Source organism: Grammomys surdaster, unplaced genomic scaffold (genome assembly GCF_004785775.1).
Source record: "Grammomys surdaster isolate TR1022 unplaced genomic scaffold, NIH_TR_1.0 65, whole genome shotgun sequence".
In the NCBI taxonomy this organism is placed as follows: Eukaryota; Metazoa; Chordata; class Mammalia; order Rodentia; family Muridae; genus Grammomys; species Grammomys surdaster.
In genome coordinates this window covers 5866351-5884563 of record NW_021604567.1, presented here as the reverse complement: position 1 = coordinate 5884563, position 18213 = coordinate 5866351, and positions in this window count along the sequence as shown.

The following is an 18213-nucleotide window of genomic DNA, read 5'->3' as shown; positions in this document are numbered from 1 at the left end:
GGCCTCATAACATGGGCCTCAAAGTTGAACCAACTTAGTGGTTTATCACTATCACAAGTTCTGTGATATCATTACCCCAGCACATCATGTAGGACAAGCTCAACAGATTTTAGGATGAAGCTTTTGTCACTAATTATTTGTGTCTCAATTCCACAACTTAAAGCCTAGTTACAGAAAATGGCCGCTTGTGTTTTTGAAGCTCACCATTCTGAAAGGTGAAAATAAAATCTCGAAATCATTTTGACATGTATATACCTAATGAGTAAGAGTGTTGAACATTTCCTAGTTTCTCAGATAGTTGAGATTTCTCTATTAAGAATTCTGTTTATATTTGTACCTGAATTTTTCATTGGATTATTTGATTTGTTGAAATATAGTTTATTGACTTTTTATATGTTTTGGAGATTAACTCTCTATCAGCTCTGGAACTGGTGAAAAACCTTTTCCATTCTGTATAGCCTTCCATTCTGACTTACTGAGAATGTCCCTTGCCTTACAGAACCGTACCAGTTTCATGAGGTTCCATTTATTAACTATGGATCTTAGTGCTTGCACTATTGCTGTTATATTCAGGAAATTGTTTCCTGTGCTAATGAGTGTACACTTATATTTTTCAAAGCCTGTTTTAATAAGTGTACATAAATGCTTTAAATTCCCTTTTTACCCACTACCCACCAAAGGGAGTGGAAAGGAAAGGTTAATAGTGCAAAGGAGGATGTTTACTTGTTTAGAAATAGTTCTTTGCTGTGAATCTAATCTGCATTTTCAGGGTATTAACAGTTTAGTTCACATGAATCAGCAGCTATAGCTCAATCCACTCAAGCTCCATTCATGAGTCAACAATAGCAGTTCGATCCAGAAGAAACCACAATGCTTTTCAAAATGGTCTGAATCACTAAGTCTGCCAAGAAGCTGCTGAAATACCACCGGAAGTTCTTTGCTGTGTTTCTTTTTACAACCTAACAACAAAAAAATGATCAGCAAACAGTGGCAAGCCAAACCAATATCACATAGCCTAGTCAGTGGAAAAACAGCATCAGTAAAGCCCAACAAAGACCAGCAAGGATTGGGAAGGCAAATAATACCACACAGTCTTGCCCATTGTCTATTGCTTTATATTTATACACTTTCCTAATGTTATGTGTTTTCTTAAGTGTCTACACATGCCCTTTTCATAGGCAGCTTACAAAAACCATCAAATGTCTGTTCTCAGTGAAATATCTTCCCATTTCTATGCTTCAGCAAAAGTATCCTCTCATAAGACAGTTTCCAGAAAACATTATATGATACAACTAAGTCTTCAAAGAAATCAGAACTTTCCACTTCAAATGAATTCAAGACTATCTCCTACTTTCTTTTGTATTAGATTTAGTTTATTTGGTTTTGTATTATAGTATTTGATCCACATAGACTTTAGGTTTGTACAACATGATGATATCTACAGATTTCTTTGCATTCTTCTATGAACAGACTATTACTCTAGTTCTGTAATACAACTTGAAATCAGGCAAGGTGTTATCTCTGGGCATTTGTTTTTCTTGATTGTACAGAATTGTTTTAAATATCCATTTTTGGTTTTATTTTTGGTTTGTTTGTTTTTTATTGTTGTTTTTATAAAATTGAATATTTTCCTTTCAAAGTCTATAAAAGAAGTTGTTAGAATTTTGATGGGGATTGTAGTAAATCTGTAGATTGCTTTTGGTAACATGCTTATTTTTACTACGTTCATCATACCAGTCTGTGACCAAAGGAGATCTTTCTATCCTCTGATATTCTGTTACGTTCTTTTTTAAAGGACTTGGAGTCTCTGTCATATGTCTTTTACTTTCGTTGTTAGAGTTACCCCAATATATTTCATATTATTTATGACTATTGGGCAGGTCAGGTCACTATTTCCATTATTTTTTTTTTAGCAGTTTTATCATTTGTATATAGCAGGGCTACTAATTTTCTGAGTTAATCTTGTATCGAGATATTTTGTTCAAAATGTTTGGCACTTGTAGAAGTTCTCAGGTAGAATGTTGGGAGCTATTCATCTATACTGTCATCATCTACAAGGGGTGGTACTTTGACATTTTTTCTTTACGATTTGTAAACAGTGATCTCCTTCAGTTCTATTGCTGTACTAGTCTGAATTTCACTTAAAATGCTGAAAAAATATGGAGTGAGATGTTACCCTAGACATAATCACAGAGATTCACATATTGTCATAAAGAAGATATAATTGATTGTATAGTATACATTCTCATTGACACATCTACAACATTACCTATATCTAAAGCTCAAAGGCCTTTGCAGAAGTGGGAATAGATTGATTTTAAGAGACAGAGAATCACACACTTAGTTTTGGGATAAGACTTTCTGTATATGACATAAATTGCACCATCGAGTCTTAACATGAAGTCTGAACATTATGGTCACCTTAATAAGACTTCCATATTGACAACACCAGCTGAGATTCTAATATGAATCGTGGAATCTCAAAAACCCTACCTACAGATGAAGAATTAAAGGCTATGGATAACTGTTCAGAGGGAAAGACTCATTTTCTCTAGGGAAGAGCTACCTGTTATAGTATCCAAATCCAGTCAGCCCTAAAAACATATTTGTTTGAGAAAGATAAAATGAATTCCACAGGGCATGTTTAAATATAAAGTGTGTGTGTGTATCTCTCTCTCTCTGTGTGCGTATGTGTGTGTGTGTGTGTGTGTGTGTGTGTGTGTGTGTGTGTGTGCGTGTAGCAATAATTATTGAAGAAAAAGATGTTATTAGCCAACGGTGAGTATAAGAGATAGAAAGGTGGGGATAAAGAGCTGGAGGGAAGAATGTGGATTTGACTGAAAATACTATAAAGTATTAATCATTTATGAAAATTTCAGTATATAAAAAGTGTTAAAATGATTATATATGTTAATAATATTAATATTATATAATTATAGATTAATATATTACACATTATATCTCACATATTATATTACATTGTATTTTATTATATTATATTTCATATTATATATTATTTGTATATAAATTTTTCATTTATGAACCCATTTCTCTTCCACAAGTGACTATACAGTAATGTATTTTTTTAATTTGCATTCTCAGCCTCAAGGAAAACAAAACACCACCACGTCAGAGAAATGAGAATAAAGACATTCTTAAGCAGAGATAAATGCTGGGTAAATTGTGCTCTGAAATTTGTAATATCTGAGAGAATGAAGTTTCTAAACACAGTTTAGCATGGAAATGTAATAATCTCACCAACAATGGAGTATTCTTCTTTCTCCACATCCTCGCCAACATATGCTGTCACCTGAGGTGTTTTTTTCTTTATTTTTAAATCAAATTGTAATTTTTACTTATTCAAACAGGGGTTATAAACACAAAAAGGCAGGACGTGGGGAAGGGGATGACACCGGGCTGTGGATGTTCAGGGGGTACGGATATCTTTCAGAACAGAGTATCGGCTGAGTGAAGGTTCAAGGGACAGGTCACTATGACTCTGCCTATGATTCACTTGTCCTTATCTAAGTTGATATTATCCGCCAAGGCTACCTATTTACAAGGTCTATGACTACTCAGGCTGGTAAATTTCCACAAAAGTTGCCTATTTACGATAGCCTATGGACATCTGTTTCAATGTTTTTCCACAGAGACCCAAGACTTGGTGTTAGTATACATGTATGACAGGCCTACTGCTGATTTTAGGCCTATGGTTGATTTTAGGCCTTCAGTGTGTAAGCAGGGCTGCCCCAGACATCTCCTCTCTTCTCTAAGTACAGAAAGGCTGTGGCAATCTAATCTTGTGAAGGCAGCGATAGAGGTCTGACCTGCAGTAATTGAAGGGGACCTTGTAATGGCTCTGGTCCCCATGTCGTTGTCCAGTGAGGCATGAGGGCCATACTCATCCGGATGTCTTTTTCCTGGAGAGGGGATACTTTTGACACCAGCCCCTATGCAGTCAGGCTTGTCCTTCAGGGAACCCAGAGAGATACTTTGATCTTAGCCATTCTGATTGGTATTAAGGTGGAATTTCAGGTTCATTTTGATTTGCATTTCTCTCATCTCTAAGGACTTTGAACATTTCTTTAGGTGCTTCTCAGCCATTCAAGATTCCTGTTGTGAATTCTCAATTTAGTTCTATACCCCATTTTTTGATTGGGTTGTTTGTTTGTTTTTTTTTTTTTTTGGTGGTTAGCTTCTTGAGTTCTCTCTATATAAACCTCAGGTGACAACACAGTTGTGGATGTGGAGAAGGAGGAACACCCCTCCATTACCGGTGGGATTGTAAACTGGTACAACCACTCTGGAAGTCAATCTGGAGGTTCCTCAGAAAATTGGAAGTAGATCTACCGGAAGACTCACAAATACCACTCTTAGGGATATATCCAAAAGATGCCCTACCATGGTACAGGAGCAAGCATGTGTTTCATTATGATCATAGCTGCTTTGTTTGTGATATCCAGAAGCTGGAAACAACTCAGACGCCCCACAACAGAAGAATGGATACAGAAAATGTGGTTCATTTACACAATGGGATACTACTCAGCTATTAAGAACAAGGACATCCTGTGTTTTGCAAATTGGATGGAACTAGAAAATATCATCCTGAATGAGGTAACTCAGACCCAAAAGGACATACATGGGATGTACTCACTAATAAGTGGATATTAGCCAAAAAACAAAAGTACAGAACACCTAAGATAGAGTCCGCAGAACTCATAAAGGTCAACAAGCTGAAGGTCCCACGTGAGGAGATCTCAGTACCACTGTGGAGGGAGAAGAAAGTAATCACAGTGGGGAGGGAGGGATCTGGGAGGGAAAGTAGATGGTGGTTGTGGGGGAGAGGGGATCTTGATCTGATATTGGGTGAGGGAAAAGAACTGAAGCCCTGAGGGCCAGCAGAAAAAAATGAAAACAGGCAAACTCCAGCGGTATGAGGTTGGGGGGGCATCCAGAATGTATCAGAGACCTAGGGGGTGAGAGACTCACAGGATTCAAAGGGAGGGACCTTAGATGAAATGTGACAGTAGGGAAAGAGAACCTACAGAGCCCACCTCCAGCAGGAAGACAGGGCATCAAATGAGGAAGAAGGTTGTCATCCCACAGTCAAAACTCTGACCCATATTTGTTTCTGTCAGAAAGAAATACAAGGATTGAAATGGAGAGGAGCCTGAGGAAAAGAAGGTCCAGCAACAGGCCCAAAGTGGAATCCATCTCAAGTAGAGGTTCAAAGCCCTGACACTATTGCTGAGGCTATGGACTGCTCAAAAACAGAGACTTAGCATGACTGCCCTCCAGATGACCCAACAAGCAGCTGAAAGAGTCAGATGCAGATGTTGGCACCCAACCAATGGACAGAAGTTGCTGACCCCTGTTGTTGAATTAGGGAAAGGTTTAAAGAAGCTGAGAAGGAGGGCAACCCTGTAGGAGGACCAGCAGTATCAATTAATCTGAACCACCAAAAAGGCAGCATACACCAGCTGATATATACACATATACATCAGAGGACTGCTGGGTCTGTGTTCAATCAGCGATGATGCACCTAACCCTCAAGAGACTGTAGGCTTCAGGGAGTTTAGAGGTCAGGTGGGGTGGAGGTAGGCGTGGGGATATCTACATGGAAACAGGGGTATGGGAAGGAGGTATGGGATGTGGAACAGTCAGAGGGGAGACCTGGGGGGGCAGGGAATAAAATCTGGGCCATAAAACAAAAAATTATTTAATTAAAAAATGTAATATTCTAAATGTTATATATACAAAATATATAAAGGCAAGTTTTAGAGGAAAAAATGAATTTTCTGTGTAATATAATGAATGACCAGTAGTGGGTTATACTATCCAAGCTTGTATGTTATGAAGATTACAACCTATGCACTCCCTTACATTCCCAGCCTAGCCATACAACACCTTTCCTTATAATTTTACGAGCTCTCCTCTAACTCACTGAGCCTGTTTCTCTTTTTGAATAGGATATGAAAACCTACTCGGTCATTGGGAGACTCTCAGTTGACTCATTTCTGGGCAAACGAGTAAAGCAGCACAAAATTGCCACAGCTCCTCAACTAAAGATTCGACTTGATTATCACCATCTACCTTACAGTACATGTTCTAGGAAGTTTCCACAGTAGTAGGTGCTATATGACTTTTTCTATGATCTTGTGTTAGCATCACTCCACATGTATCCTCTTTAATGTTGCCTCCCTACTCCCCTTTAACTCTTCTGGCACCTTCCATATACATGTAAAATTTTGCCAGACTTCTTATTGTTTGGGACTTCCGAATGCTATAAAAATTCCTTTGAGTTCACATGTGCAACTGCTATGTTGTGTCTAGAAAAAGATAGTTTTGCTGTACTTACATACTGTTTCTTCTTATAATCTCTCTGGTCCTCTTCTGTGTTAATCTGAACCCCAGGAGAAGAAATGGTGATATATATGTACCATTTAGATCTGAGCACTATACAGTCTCTTATCTTTGTCCATTAACTGGTTCTGCATGGGTGTGTGTTACTCGCATTTTTTTTCTGGAGAAATAAATTTCTCTGACAAGGGTTGAAAATTTCAGTGATTATGAATAAAATAAGTTTTTAGGAGTAAATTTAATATTGTGTCCATTTAATAGAATAATGTTTTCCTTTTGCACATATGACTTACCCAGCCACATATTCTTACCCTATCAATGGTTCCAGCCATTATTTCTGTCTTATGAAGTGGGTTTAAAGTCCAGTCAGAAAGAGGATGGTCACTTTCATAACACACATGTTAATAATGCACCAGTAGGATTACCTGGATAGTGGTTATTAGCTTGCAATATTAATACCTTGGTAAGAATGTTGATTGGTTTTCTTCCCAGGTATCTGCCAGTGGTAATAAAAGCTAACTAGTAGGGATAAATTTTCCCTGTAAACACAAGCTTGATTTTTCCAATGATCTGTGACTCACGTCCATTGTGCCTCCTGCATTGGGGATTTTCCGTGCAGTTCATATGGTACCCAAGATGTAGGCAATAGCTAGTATTGTGGTTCTATGGTACCTCCAAAAGGGGAAACCCTTTTCTAGCTTTTATCTTTTTATTTGATAGCCTACGGTGTTTGAGAAAGGCTTTACTCCTCCTCTAATATGGTAACTGGAATGGAATTTTAATTATTTATGTTATTTTAGAAAGCCTCTGTAGTTGAAGGTTTTCTTACGACTTTTTTTTAAAAGTTTAGTCTTATCCATCTGCTTACGTACTCAGGAAACTTGCAGGGGTCCATGGGAGTATAGAATACTCTTGAGTTTATATATTCTAAAACTTCTTCGCGTCGCCCCGCCTCACCTCACCTCGCCCCGCCCCGCCCTGCCCTGTCCCGCCTCTCTTGTCCCCATCACCTGTATTCTATTCTCCTCTTCTTTTCTCCCCCTCTTTATGTCTAGCTTATGGCCTAAAATTTTATTAAAATTTACAAATACTTCATGTTCATGTTTTGAGTCGTTAGTATGAGTACATAAGTTAGTTAGTTCAGGTACTTGAGTGAGCAAAATGAAAGAATTGAATCCCCTGTTGCTAGAAAAACAGCCCAATGTGAGAATTCCACTGGGAGCAGTAGTTAAGGGAAGCAGTAAGACTTAACCATTTTCTATGACCCAGGAATCTTTAACTTTTTTTGTTGTTGTGGATTTATTGATTTGAGAAGATGTTCAAGACCCCAGTTCATTTTTGTCAGAATCTACTTGCTGATTGTCTATCAAAATAACATGCCACTTTGTCACTAAAAACACAGAAAAATGTGTGCCATTTCTTTAAGTGCCTTACAGTTCAAAGTAGTTTTCACACTTTCAAAATTATAAACAGCATTATAAGTAGTGATGCATAGCTGTCAAATTGTTTATTCTCCAAAATGGTAAATATTTGCAAATGTTGGTGATGATTTCTGTTAACTTATATATATATATGAAAGTTTATTAACATTTTATATTCACAAATTAAATACTCAAGTAAGTACAATTATCTACTTGTAATTAAGTTGAGTCCCCTTTTTTTCTAGACTAAAATTTCACAGTTTGATGGGAAAAAGAAAATAATGCCACAGTTGTTTAGCACATAAGCCTGAGTCTAGAATAAATGCTGTTTTTTGTCTTTATTATAGATGTTCCCATAGGCTTAATAACAAAAAATTAATAAAGGACACTGTAATATCAATTGGAAACTACATGATACTGAGCCCACAATTTATTTTTCTACTAAAATATGTAAGTGCAATGTTTTTACATAGACAATTTACAATTTTCCATAATTCACAATCATAAAAAATATTTAAGACCTACTACAAGGTTGTAAAATCAAGTTATTTTAGTAACTACATGATTCTTTTATATTATCTTACCGTTATTCATTTCTTTATACATTTTTAATCAAGCCATTTTTCTGGGCTTTTGAAAATATGTTAATGTTTTCAACTATATGTGAATTAAATCCAGTCTAATGTGTGGAACCTGCCAATTTTGGGAATCAAATGTCTCCAACAAAAACCTGTAGTCAAATTGATGTTATCTATTCTTCCAGTCACATATATAGCCATGATTTTTTTACTTGAAAGCATAAATAAAGAAGCATTTACCTTATACTGTGTTTCCAAAGTCTTATTCTGTGCATTTTACATGTATTTTCTCATTAAGTTTTCACAGTAAGCTGTAAAATTAGAACTATATTGCCAATGATGAAATTGAGTTCTAGATGTTAAATAACATGTCTAAAACCACCAGTTTAAGCTTGAAGAATCTGACTCTAGATCTCTCAGCTTCTTCTAATTTAATAACCCCTTTCCTTATTAAGAGTATTGAAAAATAGACATTCTCAGAAATCCCAGCAAGAGGTATTACCTTTCTTTTTTGGTAACACATTAGAGAGAAATGTGTAAACTTGAGAAAATATATGGCAAAATTCTACCCCAGCTCGAAAGGCAAAACTTATTTTAATAAAATCTAATTTCCAGCTGTAAGGATTTTTCTCTTGTGCTGTGGATTCTCTTTAGGAATATTTCTATGCCATAAATTTTTTTGTTTATGCTTTTATATACCGATTTTACATTCTTCATATACTACATATAGGTCTTTGATTAATTTTTTGGATTAAGTTTTGAAGCGGCAGTTTGGAAGATAGATATTAGAATGATCTCATTCATCTACATGCAGATAGAGTTTTCCTGTCATTTCCTGAAAATACTATCTTCAACTATAGGTGGAGAGTTCTGTTTTTTTTATTTTGTGTCTATTATAAATAATATGAAAATGAATAAGAATATATGCTCCTATAATTCTGATTTCAAATATTTCAAATGTTATATTGCAAGAAAAACTGTATTCAAACTATTTTCAAGTGTTTCAACTTACTACTGTTTGATAAATATAGTCTTACAGGGTTGAATAATTATTTGTTCAAATAGAACACACAGTTTTTTTCAACCAGAAAAAATAACTGAAATTATTTCATTCTCAGCTAAATGGATTGAACCGAAGTTCATTATGTTAATGTAATAAATCAGTCCAATGCAGGTCAGGGTTGTGTATTTACAGGCATATGCTGAGTCAAGATGTCATGTATAAAAGCTTAAAATTAATAGAATGGTGATGAGAGATGGTAGAGAAATAAAATAGAAATGAGTGATTGAGAATAGAGAGGAGACGTTGTGTATAGACACACAGGGCTGGGTTTTCTGTTCATGACGCAGAGGGCATTTTGTTGGGAGGTGGAAGCAGAAGCAAGATGTCACCTGTCTCAGTGAACTGAATCATGACAGTCCTTATTCTGATATCTCTAATTCTCCATGGCACTGCCCACATTCTGTTTTGAAAAATCTTGTTTCTCTCCCTTCAGCTTTTTACCCATCTCCTTTCAGATTTCACAATTGTATGGATCAATAACAGGTCCCTACGTCGCCAGTGGCACCTCCCTTTGGTTTGCTGTGGTACTTTGTCGTGTTCTCTGTGGCCTCCACATTACTGTGTAAATAAATTCCGTTTAATATACACTATAAAAAAAAAGAGAGAGAATAGAGAGGAGAGAAAATTGACACATGATCAAAGTACATGATATTCATGTGTGGAAATATAATGAAACTTTTTAAGGATAATAACATATTATTAATGCTAATAACATATGGCACTGATCTAATTTTCTTCGTCAACTAATGATGTTGAATAGATTTTTGTCCTAGTAATATGCATGGCTAATTGAAAGAAATAGTAGTCTTTAAGTGTTTTGAGTACTGTTATTATTAATTTATCTTTGCTGTGTTGTTACTCAACCTTCCTTAACTATAAGAATGACTGAACTGAGCCTATTTATTTATTTATTTATTTATTTATTTATTTATTGGCTTCAGGACATGTTTGACTACCTCTTCAGCTTTGTACTTGTAATGTCATTACTAGTACAGGAATTTGTGGCAGTGTAAACACTGTCAAATCTGAGAAAAGAAAAACCTGAGAAAGAATACAAGAAGTCCTAAATTCCTTGGAGGGAAAACCATCAACTATCTGGGACATATCATGAGGTTCCATTATTTAAATGTCCCACTGTCTCCCAGTGACACAATGGGATAGAGAACACATCTTTAACTACATAAGCTCTTGATCCAGTCTATTCCTATGTTAAAGGAGATGTTTGTTTTTTATGAAAATTAACATCTTACTAGATATATAACTTGCAGGAATCTTTTAATAAATAAAGGTGGACAGTTCACTGCATTTATGACTTCCTTCGCTGTCCTGAAGTTGCTAAGTTAAGATTGGTTCACTCTCTTGTTTTGGTTTGGTTGCATGTGATGTTTAAATATTATTTAAATAGATCATCTTCAGGAATTGTTTTCTATCAAATATATTTGAGATTTTCATGAGTTTAATAGTGAATCTGTAGATCAATTTGTTTTCCTTGGAAATTTTAATAATTTTGTTCAATAACATAAGGACATGGGATTGTTTTTCATTCACTTGTATCTTGCTTTATTCATCAGAGTTTTGTGCACTGAAGAGGGTCTTTAATCTGCTTAATTGCATTTACTCCTAAAACAACTGTTACCTGTTATTTTAAGTGAAGCTGTTTGCTTAATTTCCTTTTCAAATGATTTGATTCTTTTTGCATTTTCTAAAGTATTATATTTATTATTATTTTGTGTTCAAAAGCACATACACCTGATGGTACATTGGGAATGGTCAGAGGACTGCTTTGCAGAATCTATTCTCTCTTTTCATCTTACCATATGTTTCAGGGAATAAATGTTGTTAGGCTTGTGAAAACAGTACTACTAAATGTAAAAGGGTCATTTTAGTCACATTAACTGGAGAAATTAGGGTTAGAGGCAACTAGAGTGCCCTGACTTTATAGAGAGTACCCTGATTTTGCAGACAGAGCCATAACTGGTTAGAGAGTGCCCTGATTGCTTAGAGACTGCTCTGATTCTGTAAAGAGTACCCTGATTGTATAGAGAGTACCATGATTGATTGTGTAGAGGGTCTCAGTTTGGAAATCAGCACCCATGTCTGTATGTTTGTTGCCCTCCACTGGCCACTTCATATGGTGCCATCACACAAATAAATCCACACTTAACACCCACACATACACGGATAGTTAAAAGTAAAATAAAGTATTTGACTTATATCTTGGAAGTATTACAACTTTCCTCATATTACTACTTCTAACAGTTTTTTAGACTCTTCGTGGGTTGATTAAATTGGGATAACATTTATGTAAAGTTCTTCTACTACAAAATGTTTTTATTTTATTTATTTTCCTCATTTCTATGGGAAGGACATATATTATAAAATCGAAAATAAAAAGCATGTATAAAATAAAAGCTATTAGAACTTCTGATCATGAACATTTACATGTCAATAAATTGGGTAATATAAAGTATATGTTACACAAAGATTTTGATGGACAATTGACCCAAGGTACATCAAAGAAATGTAGATAATTTAACATATTGATAATGAATAACATTGAATCAGTCTAACAATACAAAGCACGTGCATGGCTTTACTAAGTGAATCCTTTCAATGGTTTAAAAAATAATTGAAGCAATCATTCTAAAATTTCCTGGATAGTAGAGCAGGAAACACTTCCAAATTCAATTTATAAAGTCAGCTTTATCTTGACAATAAACACTGAACACACCAAATGAAAGTGAAATTACAATGAATATGAGTTGAAAACCTCTATAAGCAATCAGAAGTGCATCCATAAGATTACAAAAATAGTCAAGTAATGGTCATATAATATTATAAAATATTTCAAAGACAAAAAGTCAACAAAATTGCTATGCCATACTAAAAAAGATGAATACTAAATATTATGTCATTAACATGTGATAGCTGTATTTAATAAAAATCTAGGTATGTAAATAATTTATCATGATGTGATAATTGCTAGATATGATAAGCTCAAAGCTAACATCATATTCAACAAGGAAAACTAAATCACATGGCACTCTGCACATACTTATTTGCCTGGTACTTTGGTTTTGAAACTATGGAGCCTGCTCATATATTTTGTTCATTTATAGATAAAATAATTTTTTAAAATTTAAGCTACATTATAAAGAGTTGCTCTTTTTGACATGCATTTTTTTGCAAAGATTTTGTCCTATTACAAAATTACATTCTCATTCATTGACAATGTTTTCTTTCCTGTGGAATATCTCTCATATTTTTGTTGTTGTTTTTATTTGAATTAGAATATTATGACTCATTTTCTTCTGCTCTTTATTCCCATAATGAATACATCTTCTTCTCAGATCTTCAGTATGAGAAAAATGCATGGTTCCTAAATACAAAACTCATAATATTTTGGTTATGCTCAACTACATCTGAGCCTTTTAGACTTCTCATATTTCAGATTGCCCTCCCCCAGGCCCTAGACACTTTTAATTGTTGGTGATATTGTCCTTTCATCAGATTATGATTCTATCAGTGTTTCATTGAGGTCATAGAGCCTTGGAGAACTGTCGTCCTGGAGACTCCACTTCAAGAGTCCATGCATTTGATACCAATCAATCTTGCTCACCTTGGAAGGTGCAGTAGTTGTCTTGTGATACGAGTTTTATGAGTTTCAAAATACTTACTTTCTGTCAGTTATACATTAACTTAGTTCCACCAGAGATTAATTCAACATTTTTGATTCATTTCCTCATCATCTATGGGTTTCTGAAATGTATATGCTTAGAAGGCATTTGAAACAAATTAATTAAACAATTTGATTAAACATTTATTGACCTCTTGGTTTAAAAGGATTGGCTGTATGGTCATATAAAGATTTTTAAAGTGTTATAAGTAAAATGAAATTTGCCTCTTCCTCCCTCTTCCTCACTGTGATTGCTTTCTTCTCCCTCCCAAGTGGGACTGAGGCATCCTCACGTGGCCCTTCAGCTTGTTAACCTTCTTGAGTTCTGTAGATTGTATGCTGGGCATTCTGTACTTTTTGGCTAATATCAACTTATTAGTAAGTACATAATACTCATGTCCTTTTGGGTCTGAGTTACTCCACTCAGGATGATAATTTCTAGTTCCATCCTTTGGCCTGCAAAACTCACAATGTCCTTGTTGCTAATTGCTGAGTAGTGTTCTATTGTGTAAATAAACCACATTTTCTGTGTCTATTCTCTTCTTCTGGGATATCTATGTTGTTTCCAGCTCCTGGCTATCAGATATAAGGCCAGTATGGACATAGTAGGAGGGGAGGAGGGGAACATGATTAGATGTGTGTGCATGTGTTGGGGGGGGGCAGGGGTGTGACAGATCTGAAGCCCTGAGGGCCAGCAGAAAAAAATGGAAACAGGCAACCTCAGGAAGTGGGAGGTAGAGAGAGCTTCTAGAATGTATCAGAGACCTGGGAGGTGAGAGATTCTCAGGAATCAAAGGGAGGGACCTTAGATGAAATGCCTTACAGTGGAGAGAGAGAGAGAATTTATAGTCTCCACCTTTAGCAGCAAAGCAGGGCATGAAGTGGAGATATGGGATTGTGATCCTACAGTCAAAAACTCTAATCCAGAATTGTTCTGGTCTGAAAGAACTGGACAAAAATGGAGAAGAGCCTGAGGAAAAGGAATTCCAGTGACAGGCCTAAATTGGGGTCTAGGTGAATGGGCCCCAAGGCCTGACACTATTACTGATGCTGTGGTGTGCTTACAAATAGAAGCCTATCATGACTGCCCTCCGAAAGGCCCAACAAGCAGCTGAAAGAGTCAGATCAATGGACAGAAGCCAGTGACCTCTGTGACTGAATTAGGGAAAACTGGAAGAAGTTGAGGAGGAGGGAGACCCTATAGGAAGACTTGCAGTCTCACCTTACCTGGACCCCTGAGATCTTTCAGACGCTGATCTGATCCAACAACCAGGCAGCATACACAAGATGATATGAGGTCCCTACGACATATACATCAGAGGACTGCCTTGTCTGGACTCAATGTGAGAAGATGCACCTAACATTTTAGAGACTGGAGGCCCCAGAAAGGAGGGAGGTCTGGTGGGGTGGAGTTGGGAGGACATTCCATTGGAGACTGGGGACGAGGGATGGGATGTGGAACAGTCATAGGATGGACTGACCGGGAGGGTAATAAAAACTGGACTGTTAATAAAAGATTAAAGAATAAAAAATAAATAAAAATAAGGAATAAAAGCAACACAATAAAAGAAATTTGCTCAGTAAATTTTCTTTTAAGTAAATATTCTACATAATATTCTAGTAAATATTCTAAATAAATAATTGCTTTTGTATTTTCATCGCATTAAGAAAATACATAACAATAGTTAATAAATTTAATAAAATATTTTTCATTCTCACTGTATTAACCCAACTTGCAACTGTAATTAAGCTAGAGGTACTTAAATATTTTTTTTAATTTTATAATGGCTTTTATTACCTTTTTAAACTTTCAGAAGAATTTTTATAATTTTCAAATTATTGGTTATTTTTATTTATTATTATTTTTGTTGGATTTTTATTATTATTTTAAATCAAATCATAATTTTTACTTATTCATACAGGGGTTATAAACATAGAAAGGCAGGACATGGGGAAGGGGATGACACAGGAGTATGTATGGGTGTTCAGGGGAATACAGATATCTTTCAGAACAGGATATCGCCTGGGTGAACAGGTCACTATGACTCTGCCTATGATTCACTTGTCCTTATCTAAGTTAGTATTATCTTCTAAGGCTACCTATTTACAAGGTCTATGACTACTCAGGCTGGTAAATTTCCACAAAAGCTGCCTGTTTACAGTAGCTTATAGCCATCTGTATCAATGTTTTTTCACAGAGACCCAAGACTTGGTGTTAGTATACATGTGTGACAGGCCTATTGCTGATTTTAGGCCTATGGTTGATTTTAGGCCTTCAATGTATAAACAGGGCTGCCCCTGATATCTCCTCCCTTCTCTAAGTATAGAAGGGCTGTGCTGATTCTAATCTTGCAAAGGCGGGGATAGAGGCAAACTATATGAGATGATTTAGTTCACAGTTGTTTGGAGGCTCAATTCTAAGACCAGACACTTTGTGTTTGTTATATGTCTAGGAAGCCTATAATGAAATATATGGTACTTGGAATTATGACTAACATTATAAGTCAGGATAAGAGATTGATTGACTTATGTCATCCAACTCTGGTTACCACTCTCCAATATTAGAGTTAAGGGCCTTATTACAGATCCATGGGACTTTCAATAGCAATTTTCGAATCAAAGTCTGCAACTACAAATGGATATACACTTGATAGACATTGTGTATATACAGACAAGACAGACATGTCCTACGGCCTTCATAGACATACCTCGAAATCATAGTATTTAAGAAAGATGAACATTTTTTAAATAAATATTAAAATAATGCAGAGATTAAAAGAGGATCCTCAACTTATGATGCTTTATTGACTTTATGATGTCATAAAAGCAATATACATTCAATTCAAGTTAACTTTGATCTTGAATTTGATCTTCCTCCATGCTAGAATGATTCTCTTGATTTAGCAAGAAGTGGACAGTGAATTACCTCTCTCATGTTATGGAATGATAACAAAAAGTCTACATGGTACCCTGTTACTAAATTACAATTCTTCTTCCCTTAGAAATATTAGCTGAGGGGCTGGAGAGATGGCTCAGTGGTTAAAAGCACTGACTGCTCTTCCAGAGGTCCTGAGTTCAATTCCCAGCAACCACATGGTGGCTGACAATCATCTCTAATGGGATCTGATGCCCTCTCCTGGTATGTCTGAAGACAGCTACAGAACTCATATACATAATAAACAAACATATAAATAAATAAAACTTTAAAAAAAGAGAGAGTGTGCCTCTAAAAAAAAAAGAAAGAAATATTAGCTAAAATGTAGTATGATATAAGTGGGAACACATTAGTTTTTATCAACAGAAAACATATAATATATTTGTAGTTTAGGTTTATAAATTAAAGTTGTGTATTATGGTAATTCCCACATATACTAGTTTTAATAACATAAAACATATAATATTAAGTTATTATACATAGTATCACTTTTAGATATTGCATTAGGCAAAAATTGCAGTGTTAACTTCCTGTTTTAGAAAGTTGATATTTAGATTGTAAAGTTAACATAATTTGATATAATAATAATTATTTAATTTATTCTATTTTTATTTACATTTTATACAATATATTTTTATTATTATTTTAAAAACAATGAACTATGCATTTTAAAACTATATTTTTATGGCCACTTATTATAAAAAATAACTTTATATTTCAATACATTTAAAAGGAGCCAACCAGATGGTGCAGTGAGAAAAGCACTTGCTGACAAGCCTGATTATCTGATTTCAGCCTCACAGAACCACACGATGTTAGGTGAAAATCGATTCCTACAAATTCTTGTCCAACCTTAACAAGTACTTCAAGACACATGGTCTTCCCTCCAATAATAAATAAGTGTAGTGTGAATTAAATGACTTCTGTAACTAAATCTTAATTCAAATTTTGAAGCATACCTAATGTGAATTCTTTTTCATTTTAATTCTCAGTAAATTGAATTATGTGTGTTACATTCAGTGTTGCTGCATGGTGGTAAATGGTCAGGCTGTCAAAAAGAAAAGTGTTGATTGACTCTTCTGATGCTATGCTAGCACAGCATAAAGCATCTACAAAAACATCACATTTGGTGGAATGTCACTGCCTATCAAGCCCTGCTTTAAATAGTATTCTTTGCACCACAAGCATCATTAATGGATCAGGGAATAAATACATCAGTTGCAAAATTTTCATTTTAATATAGGCCAAGATGTATTTAGTGTGTAAAGGAACATATATTTACTTATAAATATTGTTCTGCAAATTCACTTATGATCTTTCCAAAAATTATAGTTTATGTGACTGTTTCTTATTAAAGTGCTTTTTTTCCTCACTAAAGCTCTTGAAAACAGATACTGCTAATTTATATACTAACGTACAGTCTGGTCACCGGATCTAAGTGTTAGAAAAGCTCACACTTTTGGCCCTAATGATCTCATTTATTCACGTAGAGAGTCATCAGCAAACAAACAAGATTGGTCATGTAACTACAGACTGAAATACTCTATTATGAAACTGGATTATGGAAACAAGCAGCTGTGCCAACAAGATAGGGAGTCAAATTGACAGTGTGTCTCTAAGTAAGTGAACGCATGCCACTTGACAAATTTAAGTCACTGTTAAAACACTGCAACAAGCTGATGTGAATTATCACATCCATTCAGAGTACACACAATTTACATGAGATAACTTTGCATTTATGTCAGACAGACACAGTTTTATAAGCACAGGAGCATGTAAAGTAAACCTGGGGATGGTATTAAAAGCAGTGATTTAAATACAAAAAACATTTACCAAGAAAAAAGTTAATATTAATGAATAATACAACATTAAACTGTGAAATGACGTATCCCTATAACATTGTCATTAACTATGTTTCAGTATGTAAATTCTTAGAAATGTTTATTCCAGGTTTTAGTCTTCTTGAATAATAGTGACTATAAGAAAGTATCAATTATATTTTAATATCATTTTCTTTCCTTAATAAAAAATCATCATATGTGATATTTATTACATGATAGTCTCTAATTCCATCTTCTTTTGCCAATAATATAATTTCCTTTAAAATATACTAACATACACACACACACACACACACACACACATATATATATATGTATATATGTATATATATATATATA